The sequence below is a fragment of the Petaurus breviceps genome, unplaced genomic scaffold (genome assembly GCF_028583685.1).
Source record: "Petaurus breviceps papuanus isolate PSGF00001 unplaced genomic scaffold, PetGlider_PUasm1.0 229, whole genome shotgun sequence".
NCBI classification, from domain to species: Eukaryota; Metazoa; Chordata; class Mammalia; order Diprotodontia; family Petauridae; genus Petaurus; species Petaurus breviceps.
The window spans coordinates 33,241,278-33,257,353 of NW_027185903.1; positions in this window are offsets into that span (position 1 = coordinate 33,241,278).

The following is a 16,076-nucleotide window of genomic DNA, read 5'->3' on the forward strand; positions in this document are numbered from 1 at the left end:
CATCCACAAGGCTCATAAATAAATACAGTCATATCGATATACGGCTGGCAAGTCATCAAAAAATGAAGGCTTAACTGATCTGATTATACCATTTGGCTGCAAGTATCATCATTTAAACTAAAAGAAACACATTAATTAGTTACTATCTTTTAAAGCTAGAATAGCCAATTTGCTACAAATTATTATCAATTCAACCTTCGCTAATTCTTCAGTATCCAAAACTAAGTATGCATGTTTAAGCATTTTTATTCTTTTTTTTTCTAGTGTGCTTAATGGTTGAGGTTTGTCATTCTATCTGTGGGTGAAAAACTGACGTATTTCTGTTGAAGATTTTCTTCTCTAAATCAGAGGCATAAATTATTTAGGAACTTAGAATCATCTTTACCTCGTCTTTCTTTCCCCATATCTGGTCAACCATTCACTTGTTCAGTCATTCAGTCGTTTCAGACTCTCTGTGATCCCCATTTGGGGTTTTCTTAGCAAAGATATTAGAGTGGTTTACCATTTCCTTCTCCAGCTTATTTGCCAGATGAGGAAACTGAAACAAACAGGGTTAAGTGACTTGCCCAGAGTCACACAGCTAGTAAGTCTCTGAAGTTACATTAGAACTCAGAAAGATGAGTCTTCCTTACTCCAGGCTTGAAACTCTATCCACTGCGCCACCTGACTGCCCCTATTAATATTAATACATTCATAAATATCAAAGATATAACCCAGATAAACAAAAGTTCTTTAGGGGATTCAGGAATTCTTAAGAGTATAATATAAATGGGTCCTGAGACCACATGAGAGTCACAAACACTGTTCTTAACTAACAACAGGAGTAGATGCTCACACAGTTCATCATTGTCTAGCGGAGATCAGGGATATAAAGCAAGGAGAAGTTAGAGCACAACTAATAAATGCCTAGGGGCATGGCCAGGTTTTCCGTGGAGTTTTAAATCACTTTTCCCCCATCTACAACAAAGGAATAGAATATCTATGAAGACTCCTGATGAACACAATCACAGAAAGCCACTTTGTTACAGATACAAGAACTTTACCAGGCTAGAATTACAGGAAACCACATTTCAGATTTTAAAGGGTTTGACATTCCCATTTCAAAGCAAGTCAAATGGCAGATTAAGGAAAGTTCAGGTGCATGCTCAGCATCATTTCATTAAGTGAAATATTATACAAAGATCAGTCAAGTATCCATTTGGGTATTTTTGCCTTTTTTTTATAACTTTCTTATAAAACCATCGTCCAGACATGAGATTATATAACTGCATGCAACCCTCTGAAACACTGACATTCTAGGCAGACCTGCCTGATGAAAAAAGCAGAAGAATAACAAATGTTTTCAGGAAACCCATGAGATCCCATTGCTAATCAATATGCAAAAATCAATATGAGGAATTCAGAAAAAAGTGGGAAGGGATATGAATTAGTATAGAGTGATAGAAGCAGAGCAGGAAAAAATATTCAAGGAAGTCAAAAACAGAAAGGTCCTATAGCTATCTAGCTATCTGTATACACACATATTTCTTGTTGCTGTTGTTCAGTCATTTCAGTCATGTTGGGGTTTACTTGGCAAAGATATTGGAGTGATTTGCCATTTCCTCCTCCAGCTCATTTTACAGATAAGGAAATTGAGGCAAACAGGGTTAAGGGTCTGGCCCAGGATCACATATCTAGTAAGTGTCTCAGGCCAGATTTGAACTGAGGAAGATGAGTCTTCCTGACTTCAGGCCTGGCATTCTATTCGCTGTACCACGTAACTGCCCTAAGAGAGAGACAGAGAAACAGAGAGAGAGAGACAGAGACAGGGGGAGAGAGAGACAGAGAGAGAGAGAGAGAGAGAGAGAGACAGAGAGAGAGACAGAGAGACAGAGAGAGACAGAGAGAGACAGAGACAGACAGACAGAGACAGACAGACAGAGAGAGAGAGAGATGAATTGATCGATAATCTCAAAACTTTTTGGATAAAAAAGAACTGGAACCAAGTTGGTACCAATTGTTTGGAATATGGCCCCAAAAAGTATTGTACATGAATATAAAGGAATATTACTGCACTATTTAAATAATCAATATAAAGAATTCAGAGAAATATGGGGGGGGATATGAATTAGAATAGAGTGAAAGAAGCAGAAACAGGAAAAGTATTCTCAATTATGACAATGATTTAAATAGAAAGAACAAGACAATGATGTATTTATGATGAACAAGAAACTTGGTGCTAGACAAGAGATAAAAATCCTTCCCTTTCCTCTTTGGAATGCAATGTTGCATATTTATCATACAACTTAGTTGATACATTCATTGATTTTGTTTGCCTGTTTTTTTTTTATTTTTTTCTTATTAACTTTAGCACAAAGGATGGCTGACTGGGTGAGGGAGTTGGAAAGGGATATATTTGGAAATGAAAGTGATAGAAAAACAAAAAGCATAAAGAAAATTTTTTAAAAAGAAAACTGATATTGAATTATTGAATCCAAGTAAACAGACAGAATTTCTTTCTCTTTACTTAAGAAAGGTAATATTGTTCAAGTTCCCTACCAAAATAGAGCTCCTATAACATTAACCACTTTATCAGACCCACGAAACATCCATTATCATTTCTTCCTTTTCAAACTGAACTTTAAAATTGTACTTTTCTTGTGAATATATCGAGGTCTTATGTTCTATCCAGTCCCTGAGAAGTAGAAAGAAGAGCAGAATAGCTGTAATTAGCTGTGTTTATATACCAGGCAGATTCCCATTTCAGTATAAATACCCTACATGAAAATCCTTGAAGGAAGGCCAATTATACTAAAAGAGGTTTATCTCTATGACACTTGTCTGAGAAAAAAATTCCCAGTAGTTGCTATTTGAAAACCAACATTATTTCTTGGAATAATATTGCATCATGCATTTTCTAAAAAAAGGTGAAGACCTATCTTGAGAAAGCATGATGTAACAGAGAGCCAAAGTGGATAATTACCATCATTCTCTTTTTTCCTTAGATTGTGAGCCCCTCGAGGGCAGGGACTGTTTTTTCACCTTTCTTTTTCCTTATCCCCATAGCTGAGCACAATGCCTGGTAGGCACTCAATCAGCTGACTAGTCTTCATTCCTATCTGTCATCATGAGAACACTGTTCACAAATACAATATCTGTATCCATATATGTGAAGTGATCAGGCTACATGAATCATGGGGTGCCACCCAATCAAGTCACCCATAGCAACCAATACCACTTGAAAATGGTTGAAATAATTAAATCAAACTGGCTTGCCATTATACCTTATAATGATGGCAAGGGTATATGCGGTGTCCAGAGAGAACTAGCATCACTAGTGAGAGGGCTTGCTGAGCTGCTCAGCCATGTTTGGTGCCCACTTGTCACCCAACTCTTACCTGCAGCTCCAAGAAGCTGTAGCATGTACAGCAGCCACGCCCAGGTAAAACTACCCTGGCAGAAGGGCTAAACCAGGTTAAAAGTAAGTAATAGGCCTCAAAACTGTTGGAGAGTTAGGGGGATGTCTACCTCAAGTATGTGAAGACTTCCACCAGTGGAATGGGTAGATGAGAACAATTTGTTCCAATGGCCATGAAGGCAGCTGAGGCAGGTTCTGTGAAGTGCTTGGGGCTTTGTCAGACATCAAAGATGCCAAGGTCATCCACTGAATCCTGGGCCATCATCAGCTGACCTGACTTTTGCCTTGCTACTGGACTTTGATGACTCTGGAAGAGAGAATGAGGTTTAAGACTTTACCCAACTCTGCCTCACTTAAATCCAATTCATGGGCAAGTCAAGATATCACCCTATGATGTCACTGGTCCTCTTTGAAAAGAAAGGATGAATTGTTATTCATCATCATCATGTTATTCATCACACACCATCATAATGATGGTGATAAGGATTACAACATTACCTGAAAGTGTCATTATTTGTAATTTATTTTTATTTATTTCATAAATATTTCCCAATTACATTTTTTAAAAACCTTAACATTCTTTTTTTTATTTTGAGTTCCAAATTTTCTCCCTTCCTTCATCTCTTAAGAAGACAAACAATACAATGTCTATTACACATGTGAAGTCATGCAAAATATATTTCCAGTGTTGCAAAAAAATACAAAAAAAAGAAAAATAAAGTGAAAAAAGTACACTTCAATTGGCATTCAAAGTTCATCAGTTCTCTCTCTGGAGGTGGAAAGCATTTTTCATCATGGGTGAGTAAAAATAAGATGGAGGGAAATTCACAAATAGTAATTATAACTTTGAATGTGAATGGAATGTTTATAGCAGCTCTCTTTGTGGTAGCAAAGAACTATAAATTACTGGGGAATGGCTGAACAATATGTGGTATATGATTGTGATGGAATACTACTGTGCTATGAGAAATGACCAGCTCAATGATCTTAAATAGACTTACACAAAAAAGTGAAGTGAACAGAACCAAGACAACATTGTATACAGTAACAGTAATATTATTTTAAGAATAATTTTGGGAGACTAAGACATTTTGACTAGTATAAATTCAGAAATTAAAAATAAAGGACATAGGAATAAAGATGTTATTTACATCCGGAGAAAGGACTGATAAATAGTAGTGTAGAAATATATATGTGTCTATTTGTATCTAATGGTAACCATATCCAGGGTGAGGCAAGGGGGAGAAGAAAAAAAGGAAAAAAAGAAATTTACATAACTTTATTATATATTTAAAAGGAATAGCAAGTTGTAAATAACAGATTTGCAACTTCATGTACAATCATCTTTTTTAATACTATGTTATAGAAATACTTGTTTTATCCCATAAATTAAAAATTAAATTAAAAAAATTTTAATGAAATTGAAGGATCCATGATTTTATAAATACTTAGAGTGCAGAGAAGACCTATTTTTAGATCATGTTTCTGATGCTAACTGTGCCACTTTGGGCAAGTCACTTAACCACAGTGGGCCTCATTTTCCTCATCTGCAAAATGGGGAGATAATACCCATAATGCCCTCACAGGATTGTTGTGAGGATCAAATGAAATATTTCAAAGCACTTTACAAATGTTGTCACTGTGCAAATGTCAGTTGTTATTGCTATTATGATTATTATTAATAACAACCATAATAATGATAATTTGAATACTCTCTCCAAACACACAGTTCTCAGTCCCTTTATGCCATAGGACATTCAGGTCAAACTCAAATAGAAATGGGGGACACTGAATCATACATAGGGATCCCTGTGGGTTGCATATTACCTTAGTAAAACCTCATTTTAATATTATTTATGTTGTATTTTTATTTCTGTAGTAGTAGGAATGTGCCCTGACATGTATAGAGGTCCACATGTTGTGACCTGTCCTTGTGTGTCTCAAAGGGAGGCAGAATAGACATCTTCTCCTTTACCCTTCTTCAAGGGAGAGTTTCATTGCAAGAGATTGGGGCCAAAAGTCACCACTGCTCTCCTGAGAAAGAGGGTACAGAACCAGAATTATATCTATCTGTTCCCTTAAATATTATTAGTCTGAGGATATGATCAAGTTCTGACTTCTGATTATGGTTTGTTATTTTGTTTGTTTTTTCATTTCTAGGGGGAAGAAGGATCCCAAGCTCTATATCCAAGGTTTGATCCCTTTCCTGCCTAACACCATTTCCACAATGAACACACAAAGCAAATAGCAAAGAAGCCCATTTATCCAAATCAGAAGTACACAGAGGAGAATATATACCAGACTGCTCAGGGTGAAGGAGCTCTCCCATTGAGAATGAGGTAACTCAGCTCAATGAAGAGAGAGGGTCCTGAATCTCACCCAAGAGGAAAACTTCCCATGGTCCCTAGAGCAGTGTGGCAGCAATCACCCTAGCACACCCAGGATGGCTGCTAGCACCGGTTCCTAGATCTGCTTTTCTAATGGAAAGCAACTCAAAATGGGTTAACAATCTTACTTTAATCAAACATATGTCATTTACCTAGTTCAGGGGGAAAAGTCAGCACCCTGAACTTCAGAGAATCAAGCAGAAGTTACAAGCAGACAGAGAAACAGATCAGCAGATGGGCTTCCAGCTGCTGACCATATCTAGTCAGTTACCAGAGAGGGAAGCACCAACATCTGGGTTTTCAAAGCTGGGGGGGCTCAACGGCTGCCCAGAGTCTCATCTGATCACATCACACAACTCTTCCCAAAGTGAGCCCCAAAGCTAAACCTCACATCAGGGTATATATAGTCTTCTCCTGGACCAGAGAATGTAACAACCTTCTTGATCCACTGCCTAATCACAAAGTAACAAGGTGTGGGTATTCCTGAAAAACAAGCCTCCTGCCACAGGCTCCATGTGACCACATTCAGCCTATTAGGGGGCAGAGTACATTTTCAAATCAGGGAAGGTTCTCAGAGTCACTTAAGCCTATCAAGGGGCCAAGGGGCAGGGAAGATCTTCAGATTCCCATTCTTATAATACAAGCAGCAAACTGGGAATAAGGACATAATGGAGATTCCTCACCTTCCACAGGTCTAGGCATTCAATAAGAAGAGTCCCATACCACTGGGCTTTTAAACAGGCATTATATTTACTTTGTTAAATATTTCCCAATTACATTTTAATCTAGTTCTGGCCACATGTTTGACATTTTTGCCACAGAAGATTGTCTTTCTGAGCTGCTATGATCAAAAAAAAATGTCTATCATGTAGTATAACCAATCTTCCCTTGACAAGTCTCTCTGAACATAGTGAGTTTGGGCCTCTGTTGACAGACCAGTGGATTTTCCACTTTCATAGGACCTAACAGAAGTTGTATTCTTCTGGTATACAGTCTTTAGGAACTCAGAACTCTATCCATCCTACATTCAGACAATGGAACAGGAACTTATCAGAGATTAAGAAAAAGAAATACTTTCCATCTGCGTAACAAGCTTATAGAAGCATAACTCTAAAGGAGGAAGGAGCCTCAGATGTCATCATTCTAGAGAAGAAACTGAAAACCACAGAAATTAATTGGCTTGCCCAAAGTCACACAGGTAGTGAAATTAGAGGAGGGACTTGAATCATCATACTGAGTTCTGTTTTATTTTATCAGGATAAATGTAAAGTCATATACTTGCAAAAATGATTTTTTAACCTAAACAAAAGCTAAAGTAGATAAGGTTAGATAACCAGTTTGTCTGAAAAAGATCTTGGGGTTTTGATGGACTGTATGCTCAATGTGAGTCACTAATGTAAGATGACCATTATAATCTAATGCTATCTTGGGTTGCCTTGAGAGAGGTAGACAAAGCTTCTAGAAATAGGGGAATGATAATTTTAATCTTCTGTGTCCTTGTCAAATCACACCTGTTGTATTGTGGTCAGTCACTGGCATTAGGAAGAAATTATATTAGGAATATTAGGAAGAAAATTAGGATTTTTAGGATTAGGAAGTAGGAAGAAAACCAATCTGAATAGGGCCCAAAGGACAGTAACCAGGATGGTGAAAAGCCTTGAGTTCATGCTATGTGAAAGTTCAATGGAAAGAACTAGAGGTGGTCAGCCCAAAGAAGATAAGGCTCAAGAAGTGCATGATTCCTATGTTCCAATATCTGAAGGGACCTCAGATGGGAGATGGATTTGATTTGTTCCATTTGGCTCCAAGTATTAGTGGGGAGAGAGAAAAAAAGAGGGAGCAGGCTTACAGGAATATATGGAAGGTATAAAGGAGAAAAGTTAGACTTTTTGTCAGGGAAAGCTGGAACAACTAAAACTGCCCCAAAGTAGAGTGAGCTACTGCCCCATAACTAGTTTTTGTGCTCAGGGCAAGTATCACAAACCATATTTAAGTTCAGTGGCACAAAAGGTCATTGCAGGAAGGGAACCAGGATACCTCCCTGGAAGATAAGATTTGATCTACAGTATATTCAATTCTAGGTAATAGTAAGCTATGTCATCTACTCTACTAATTTATTTAATTTACATGTGATATCTATACACATATATGCACATGCACATTGTACACATATGTGTATATACATGTATCACATGTTTTATATATATTGTGTGTAATAGATATGAAAGTCCTGCACCTCCCTAGAAGGTATATGACCTCAAATCATGGAGCACCATAATCTCAGAAGACTGAAATCTTTTAAGTGACGCAAAGACAATGAAGAGATTCATGGTAGGCATAAGCCAGCTTCAGTATCATCTTCAATGATGACTTGAACACAAGCATCATAAAAAAAAAAACATCAGGAACATATACTTGGAGGAAAAGAATAAAGGCTTATCACATAGTCTGAGTATAAAGTACTAAGTATACAGCTCCACTGAGCACTGAGTTGAGTGTTCTTCAGAAGATTTCTAGAAAGGAATGAACAGAAATAACATTGGAGGAACAGATACGAAGGGGTTGAAGTTTGTACCAGTGAAGGAAATTCCCATGCTAATGAGGTTACAAATCCAGCAAAGTAATGATGAAGTTTAATATATGCTATCAATATCAATTTCAAAATTCATCTTCCTAAAGGGGTCACGTAGTGAATGTCCCAATGGGATGTATAACTATGTCCTGAGTGCTTTATATATACATTAAAATATCTGACACAATCCTATTTGGTTAACAAGGGAAACAAGAAAAGTAAGTACAACAGAAACACACTGAAACAAGTACATACTAATGCAATTACTCTCTTTGTTCCTATTCTAATAGGAGACAATCAAGTATAGCCTTTCATAGTAGTGAGGGGAAATGGGGTCTTAATATGCTAGGGCCATGCTGATTTCCTGCTGGAATATTTTTGCTGACACCTGGTAATCCTTTGCTGAAGAGTTGGCAGGGCAACATTTGCAACATAACCAGAACAGTTTTGTGTGTTTTCTGATAGGAATGTACCCATGAAAATTCCATAGCTTACAGACTTGGAAGCATCTATGCTTTCAAAACCTACCCCAAAACTCAACCCAATAAACTATCTCTCTCTTCCCTGCCCTGGAATGTGCAAAAAAAAACCAACAACAACACTCCAAATCCTTTCAAATGTATTCAGTGTTTTTGTTTTGTGCTATGTCTTATTGGGGCAATAATCTGAATACTGCAAAATCTAAAGTAAGAAAAGAAGAAAAGCCAGCTTCTCCAGCTTTCTCCCCTCCCGACCCCTTGCATGGATCTCAGGGCACTGTGTAGATTAAATAGGAATGCTCTTCCATCTCATCTAACATGCTGTCTCTAGCACTGGTCACTTAAAGTATCTCAGAAAGAAAAAGCAATTCTCCCATAATGCAATGCCATGATATATACCCAAAGGGAAAATTTGGTTTTCCCGCTTATAGCCCAAGTGACAGTAACCTTCAGGATTTTGGGGTCACCTCCAGGGAACTTTTACGATTCTTACATATGTGTGTATATGTGTGTATGTATGTATATATACATATACATACACATATATTACATATATACAATTCTTACATATATATACAATTCTCCTATGTACATATGCATATGTATGTGTGTGTGTGTGTATATATATATATATATATATATATATAAAATCATTGCTATTATTCTTGCTCTAACAGGCCTATCACTGTAAGATTAGCTTCAATTCAGACACTAAACTTGTCACTTTCCCCTGCCCTATAATGGGCCAAGATAGTGCAATTTTCAAAAAATTTAAATGAAACAGAAATTAGTGATTGTCTCTGTATACAAAGATTGCATTCAGTATATTCAAAGTTGACAGAAAACTACAACTTAAACTGAGTTCCTTAAACTTAAGAACCCTAAAATGAATACAGAAATCTCTTTGTACCTGAAAAATTCCTATTACTCTTTTTTTTTTATTATTTTTTTAAGCAATCAGGGTTAAGTAACTTGCTCAAGGTTACATGGCCAGGTGTTTCTGGGTGGGTGCTAAGTGTCTGAGCCCTGGATTCGACCTCCAGGTCATCCTGACACTGGAGCCGGTGCTCTTACTCGCTGTGCTACCTGGCCGCCCCATCCTATTACTCTTACACTGAAAATTAAGATAAATTATGCATTTAATTTTTTCCAATAATGATCCCCAGTGACATGTTATCATGTCAGTTTCGTCAATGTCAGGTATGCCCAAGAGGGTAGGGAAAAGTTCAGAAGCTATTATTAAGAACAGTTTTCCTTGCCCTTATGATCCCAAGGCATTGTCACCCAGAACTTTGCTGTTTGTTCTCTGTGCATAAGACCTCAGGAAGTTTATGGTATGGCCCAATGCAGAACAATTCCCCTGAAATACACACAGTACAGAATACAAACAAAAAACATAGAAGGATATTCAATCAGAAATGTGAGTCCCAGTGTCTTTCCACAAAGAGCCCTTGTCCCACTCTCTTGCCCTCTCTTATGTCCAGGTATTCAGATCTGCCACCACACCATACAGGCCAGTTTATGGACCCAGCCCAGAAGTTCTGGGTTCTCCCTACTTTTACCACTACCAGCAAGTAGTATCAGAATGAAAGAAATTGATTATCTTATTAAGGCTATTGGTAACAGCTGATGCCTCCTTGCTCCTACAGTTCAAAAGTCTTATCCCCCAGTCTCCCTGATTCCTTAACTGTGGTAGAATACAGAGCCAAGACAAAAGAAAAATAAAAAATAATCTTTGTCTGATTCAGTTGCCAGCTCTTCCAAGAATAAATAACATCTGTAAAATGTTCATGGTTCTAATGTTTACCTTAGGAAAGTACCTAATCTTTTCAATACTTTTTTCTACAGCATTGAGCACCGCTATTTGAGAACTATGAAATAGCTTTCAAACATAAACTTAATAAACCAAGTTTTATTGAAGTCTAAAATATTCATGGGCCTAGAACCCATCACCTAATGGCCAAGTTTGAGGTGTTGGACTTCTCTACATTCAGCCAGGCTGGTTATTGGGCAAACAAAGCAGTTTGTCATTCAAATATTTTCTAGCTTGGCCAAATCTACCAGAATTTGTACTCTACTTCTTGAGCCCAAAGTCACCTCCACATCATGACGAGAAACCCAGCAAGGTTTTTGTAGACATTAAACAAGAAAGAGGATCAGAAGGTAAAAGAAAAGTGTGTTTAGGAGACAGTGTCCCACATACATAGAAGAATCACATATTTGGAGTTTAGAAGTAATATATTGGTGTAGAGAGGTATCCCGGGGGACTGTGTATCCAGTAGTATGATTTGTCAGAAGTCATGAAGGTACTTTAAATTGAGAATTTGTTCCAGGAGAAATAAAAATATTCTGACATTTATTTCCCTCATTTCTATAGCTTGGCATAAGTACCGTAGCAAACCCTGGTGGAGCATCCCCATTGACCCATACCCAATGAGCTTACAGGCCCAGAAGGAAAGGGACACCCAGACCCTAAGGGGAAGGGGAAGAGCCAATAGGAACAATCCCCTATGGGGTGCAGGCATACCAGTCTATGCTCCACGTAAGCCTATGTCTGTTTCTTATGGAGTTTCTTACTCCTGCCTAATCTCTACTATCCAAGAATACTTGATTTAATCAAAAAATTATGGAATTTAACCATTCTCCGCAACACTCCTTGTAATCCATTAATAGAAGTGGTATACCCATATGGGATGCTGTAACAGTCCTTTTGCTATGGTGGTGGAGAACTGAGTCACTCAACAACTGCAGAGTCATGAGTGAATGAAGCAGGCCATCCATCCCACACTGCAATAACAATTTTATGAGCATCCCAGAAACCTCTGTATTCTATAAAGCCCTTTGACTTTGCTGGCTCTGGGGCTTGTCCAAGAGAGGGAAACAGTGACTTCATAGGACTGGTCAGGTATTGCTTGGTGGCATCTGTACATTCGGTTATCATTTAAATTATGTTACTTCAGGAGAGATCCTGTGATCTGTGAAAAATGGGAGTTTATATCAGCTTGCTCGTGACCAAACGGGCAAAAGAAGTGATCCAAAAATCAGACTGGTCCTAGGCCACATCTCTGTGGAAATCTACCAATCTTTCATCTTCTCCTTGAAAACTAGCTATTCATTTCTGTTCTCAGTCTTCTCAAGTTTGAACCCAAATTATTGAGTGGCACTGATGATTTTTAGAAGAAAGTTTGTTAACAATTTTTATTAAAACCTAAATAAATGATATCTTCCAAGTCTTTTCCACCCACCTTCCTGTTAACTCCGAGGAAGCCCAACAAATTTAAAAGATATGTTTTGCTCTGGCTTGGTCCTATCACAAAATACACAGATAAGTGTTGTTGATTTATTTTCCAATTGGCCAGGTTTTCCCAGGCGATAACTTCTGCACTCAGAATCTGACTGACAATGTTGTGATTTAAAATTTAGATGGTCTCAGATTCACAAAGACCTTTACAATTTTTTTTGTTTTTATTCCTTCACCCTGAAAAGGTGTTACCATTCCTGTTTCCAAAGCTAAAAAATCAGACCCTGGGAGACACAAGTTCAAACACAACATCGCAGGCAAGATCCCAATTCTCAGATTCTCTGGGCTTACTTCTTTCCCTCACATTTTGAAGGATCTCATCAACAAACACTTTTGGGCTCAGAATGACCAAGAGCCACCCTTCACTCACTCCCTTACCCTTCACTCCAACCAGGCTTCACAGTTCCAAACTTGGCTTTTCCTACACAAACTCTAAGTGTATATGAAGACAGCTCTTGAGAGGGTCATAGTAGAGCTGAGAGCCCATGAAAACACTGTATAGGTGCCTCTAGGCCTTTCTCTTCCCCTACTCTACCCAGGACACACTGCCTACTTTCAGAGCAGCACACTCAAGGCAATATGTAGGAGTGGTATCCCCTTAAAATATAGGGATAGAGGAGGTAAGGGCTGGAGGGAGTAGGGAGGAGTGGAGGTGGTGAAGAGGGGTGCAGTTCACTTTACTTATGTAAACATAATGTCTAATCACATTTACTACCCTACCCCTAGCCTGTTTGGAAAAGTTGAGCCCTCTTGAGACCTAGTCCTGGCTCAGCCAGTGTGTGAGTTATATGGAATGATTCATGTAAAATAGAAGCCATTTAATTCAATGTGGCTTTACACAAGGTTCATTTTAAGTAGGACACCCTGCATAGTATACATTATTATAAATAATGTGTCCACACATCATAGATTTTAATGAATCCTGGGAAGCAAATTACTGTCAACGATGAGTTATGTGACATTCTACCAAGGGCCTGACCAAATTAGTTGGTTATTCATCTGAAGAACAACAAACTCAGATTTTATTCAACCATGAAGGAAAAAAAGAAGCTTCAAACGATTAAAAAGCTATTCTATAATTAGGAGATGAGGCATTGACTGTAGGACATTCCTTCCTGAGACCATAAGACTGGAAAGACCTGAAGAGGTCACCTCATCCAACTTCCTGCTACAGACCCCTGGGATTCAAAATGGAGAGCCATTAATATAGTCTTTTAAAAAGAAAAACTCATCTGGAATCTGCCTTGTCACACATGGGCAACTCCATTTTTTCCCTAGGGCCTTTAAAATGGAAACAGAAATATAGGTCAAAAAGAAGGCATGGGCACGAAAGTGAGATGGGAAGTGCATGAGTGAGACAAACCTTCCTTCAGGTAACTGTTCTCAACCTGTTCCAGCCAGCATCAATTCTAGGCCATTCATGTTTCCTTAGTTGTTCTCTGAGTTATTTTTCTAGTGCTAATATTTCCAGTTATTCTTCATCCATACTCCCAAAGGAAAATAGCCTATTATCATGAAGTTCTACTGTTCTTTCTGGTAAGAACTAACAGAAAGTCATCAATGAATATTTAAGTGGGAGGAATACCATAGGTGGATTTTTGGTCAGAAGGGCACTTTCAGATATTTTTGTGAGCAGAAAAATTGGCAAAGATGGTCTTTGTAATAAGCATTGCCTCATGCTAAAATCAGTATATGTGCCAGTCTTTTTCGTTAACTACTTCAAAATCTCATAGGATATTGGACAATATATTAACACAAACATTGGTCAATAATAATTTAGTATTCATCCTCAAATAGACTTAATTTCTTCAGCTGTCACCCAATAGAAACAAATTCTCACTTAATACGTGGGCAGCTAGGCTGCACAGTGTCTACAGTGCTATATTTGGAGTTAGGAAAACCTGAGTTCAAATCCTGCCTGAGATACTTGCTAGCTGTGTGACCCTGAGCAAGTCATTTGACCTTTCTCAGCTTCAAGTTTCCTCATCTGTAAAACAGAGGTAGCAATGGTATGTATTTCCCATGTTTGTTGGGAAGATAAAATGAAATAACCTGTGTAAAGCACTCTGTATATCTTAAAAGTACTACATAAATGCTAGCTATTATTACTACTAACACCACAGAGTCTGAATAGGCGAATAGTCTCTGGCATTTATTAAATCAGCAAATACTTATTAAGCATTTATTGTGAGCAGATCATAGGACTGTGTGTTTATAATCAGAAAGGACCTTCGAGGTTATGAATCCAGATCGCTCATTTACACATTTTACATTTACAGACCTTCATTTTACAGGTGAGTAAATGGAGTCCTAGAGATAAATAGTATGTCCAGAGTCACACAGCTAGCCCGTGACAGAGCCAGGACCGGGACCCAGGTCTTTCTACCTCCAGATCTAACACTCTGTCCTGTAGGCTTGCTACAAGACGATGCAGCAAAAAGAGAACTAGCCTTGGTGTTAGGACAACCTTAGCTCAAGGTACCCTGGCTGTGAGACCTTGGACAAATCAGTATACCAATGCATGATCCAGGTAACTTTCTAGGACTGTGAGTTGCAGAATAGATGCCAATCTGCTTGAGTAAAGGGAGTTTCCTTACTGGAAGTTCCCTATGCCAATGAAATCATATGTCTAGTTCAAACTAAGAAAGTGCAGAGGAAAAGGCAGCATGGCCCAGAGGATAGAGGGTCAGCCTTGGCATCAGGAATGTCTTTCTCTGACACACAATACCTCAGTGAACCTAGGCAAGTGGCAGCCTCTCAGTATTCCAGGTCATTTGACCTGTATTGGCAAAAAGAGTTTCTATACCAGGGAGTTATAATAATAATAATAATAAAATACCTAACATTTATACAGCACTTAGTATATGTCAGGCACTGGGCTAACACTTCACAAATATTATCTCATTTGATCCTCACCACAATCATGAGAGGCTGGTACTATCTTTGTCCCCATTTTACAGTCGAATAAATTGAGGAAAACAGGTGAAATAACTTGTTCAGGGTAACACAGCCAAGAAGGGTCTAAGGCTGGATTTGAACTCAGGTCTTCTGACTTCAGGCCTGGTACTCTACCACTCTACCATCTAGCTTCCAATATCAATGAAATCACAGATCTCAAGCAAATCACGCGTGCACTCACTCACTCACACACACACTGTGAAGAGCTCTTCGTTGGTGGTATGGGAAGGCACAGGAACATTACATACGTACTACCATCTCTATTGTAGTGGAGTTTGCAGCCCAATAGACAAAATAAGAACACAGCCCAACATAGCAGAAGCTAGCAAAGGGACGGCAAACATTTGAGAGATCAGGAGGGTGGGAGGGTCCGGGAGCTGACCTGATCTGCCTCCCTACCTTGGGGATCCAGATTGGTCCTAAGGCCTGGAGTAAGGGCCTGGCCCATCGCCTCTAGGTGAGAGGCCAGATGACTATAACTGCAAAAACAAAGGGGCTCTAAGGACAAAACTGTCCCTGTAATTCCCAAATGTCACACATGCATAATCTACCTTTCTCTTTTTTAGCATCTTCTTCTCATCATGGTACCTGGACACACTGGCAACAGTCCTATCCCAATACCAGAAAGTCATATCACTCACCACATCACCCAGGATTGGAACCATGAGAGGGGAGGGTGATTTAAGGTACCTCCTATTTTATCAGCAGCATCCTTGTCAAAACTGAAGGGGTTGATTTAAGGCTTAAGCACAGCCTATATATTTTGCTATAATAGACAGGATTAGTCAAGAACAAGAGGGAACAGAAAGTCTCTTATTAATATTATTTCTAATCCAATCAAACAAACATTTATTAAGTGCCTACTGTGTGCAAGGCACTAGGGATACAATACAATGAAAAACAGTACTCATCATTGGGGAGGCTAGGTGGCGCAGTGAATAGAGCACTGTCCCTGGAGTCAGGAGGACCTGAGTTCAGGTCC